Source organism: Aplysia californica, unplaced genomic scaffold, assembly GCF_000002075.1.
Source record: "Aplysia californica isolate F4 #8 unplaced genomic scaffold, AplCal3.0 scaffold00386, whole genome shotgun sequence".
Taxonomy (NCBI): Eukaryota; Metazoa; Mollusca; class Gastropoda; order Aplysiida; family Aplysiidae; genus Aplysia; species Aplysia californica.
The window spans coordinates 738372-740952 of NW_004797656.1; positions in this window are offsets into that span (position 1 = coordinate 738372).

Genomic DNA, 2581 nt, shown 5'->3' on the forward strand with positions numbered 1-2581 from the left:
CACACACACACACACACACACACATAATACTTAGTCAAACCGCGCACAGCGCTCCCAGTAACCCAAAACTCCGTGACCCCGTGACCCCGGTCACCGGGTCAGCACATGGCCTTCGTTATAACAGGTCAGCAACACCAGTTCACTGCTGATGCCCAGTGGTGGATGTTTTCTTATCACTCTTTGCTTTTTAATGTGGTGGATGTTTTCTTATCACTCTTTGCTTTTTAACAAACATTAATAATATTATATTAATCTCATGGAAAATCACACACTGAACAATCGATACAGACAAGTAAATCAAACAACACAGACTGAAGATCACAGTCGAACCTGCCTTAACGGAAACCTGTATAAAACGGAAACCTGTCTTAACGGAATCTCCCCGCTCCCCCCTTAATATATTCCTCTTTAATTACCTGTACAAAACGGAAACCTGTCCAACGCGGAAACGGAAGAAAAAAATCCGCTCCATTCCGAGGGTTTCACCAATCTAAGACGGAAAATGCTTTACCCGCTCAGCCCTGATTTGAAACAATACTCGCAAGTTTGGTTCCGCCCGCTCTAAACTTATTGCTATGGCCATGCCGCTGGGCTCGATGTACAGAAAAGTGGGAAGAAATGGAATAACATCAAGAGGCTAGCCCAGGATAGAGAAAAGTGGGAGGTGTTTGTCCGTGGCCTATACCCTGGTGCAGGGTGAGAAAGGCAATGATGATGATGATGCCGCTGGGCGAGGAAGCGGAGTAGGGGTGCAATTTGGGGGTAGATGTGAACCTATCTTGTGAGCCCTGAGCGATACAGATGGTCAGTGTAGAGTGGTTGTGAAATCTCACGACTGCCCGTTAGAGTGCTCGAGTAGCAAGCCACGACGAAAACTTTCCTGGGTAGCCAGAAGCCAGAGTGCCCAGAGGTGTGAAATTTAATTGACCAGTGCCTGCCGCCCTGATCGTAGGGCCAGCCGAGAAAAGAGTTCATCGAATCGTTGTTACATGATCGCAGTGAGGGGTGGCATTAGTGGGTGGGGCTAAGGGTGGAAGCAAATGAGATGTTCAAACGTTTCTGCTTTTAATAGGTCAAACAGTGGTCCAATGAAAGGCAAACTCTGGTGGTAATTGGATAAGTAATACTGACGCATGTCATTATCAGACAGGATAGCAATTGAGAGGTGTGATGTTTTGACCACTGCTTGCCGATCGGACAAGCGATCATTGATCCCACCGGCTGTGGGCCTTTGACCCCCCCCCCCCCCAACCTCCATCTCCCCTTAAATTCCCCTGTCTAAGACGGAAAATGTCTAAGACTGAATTTTTTTTCTGGCTCCCTTTCGATTCCGTCTTACACAGGTTCGACTGTAGTTTGGGCACGCGGAAGCGATCGTGAAACTGAATAGGGAAGGCCTCCTGTTCCAGACACACAGTTGCCAAAAAATTACATAGATCTAGATCTAGTAATTATTCAAAGTTGTTAAGGGGTCTGATATGTTTAATAAAAGTTGAACTTGATCTCCACCTACGATTTTGACAATATTAAAGTCGTATGATGGAAATAAGACAAAACTAAAATACTCACTTGGTGTCGTCATTGAACATTCCTTCAGCGCAAAGATATTGAAGCTTGCATATATAGAATCACTGAAAATCCGTGTCCTGAATAAATTGATAATTTTAATAAGTTATCACCCCAGTGCACTTGTTACTCATTTACACATGTACATATTATTATATGCAGGGCTACTCCTAAAACTGGAGAAATTCGTCAGTCCGGTGTCGTTTTCCTGCGTTTGACTGGTGGTGCAGAGCAGACGCAAGCAGTTCCGGGGAGCTTTGAAGGTGCTGTGATCTCATGATCACCTTCAGCTGTCGTTCTTTGTTTTGATGAATGCTGCTCGCCCGTGCCGTTTGGCCACGGAAGAGTGAATGAGCTCTCACTCTCACCCTTGCTCGTCACGAAATGGCAAGCACCAAACTCCTTTTTTCTGTGTCCATGGGACGCAGTGTTTCTCTAGAATATGTTGTTTCGATGACTTTATTGTTGACATTCTTTCTGTACAATGACATAATAGATCTTATTAAAATTATTTGAGTGATTTTATCGTATGATAATTGTCTCTGTACACATTAGCGGTGATGTATTTGTGACGGTGGTTGCGGATGAAAGAACGGCTGTGGTAAGCCTGTGATGTAATGTTATATTTGTCAGAAATATTGTCTAGCTCTGAACGACTTGTCCAGACAGAGGGCCCAGAGCTTCAAAGTCAAGGTCAGATAACTGACCTTGCTTTTCAGATAATTCTTTTTCCAGAATGTTCTCATTGATTTGAAGTATTCGAAGAAAAAAAAACCAACAATAAACAAACAAGGTAACCCTCGATGGGTTAAATTTCTTTTTTGAGTTCTTCAGCACTCTTCTACTTGTTGGCATGAGCACGCACCGATGCACACGGGTCCTTGCAATCATCCTTCGGTTGCAAACACAGCTGCATAATTATTATATCCTCTTTCATGCGCTGCGTTCTCAAGTAGACGATGACGTTTTAACACAATTCCAAAATATGTGCAGATAATACGGAGGCTCGGCTTCA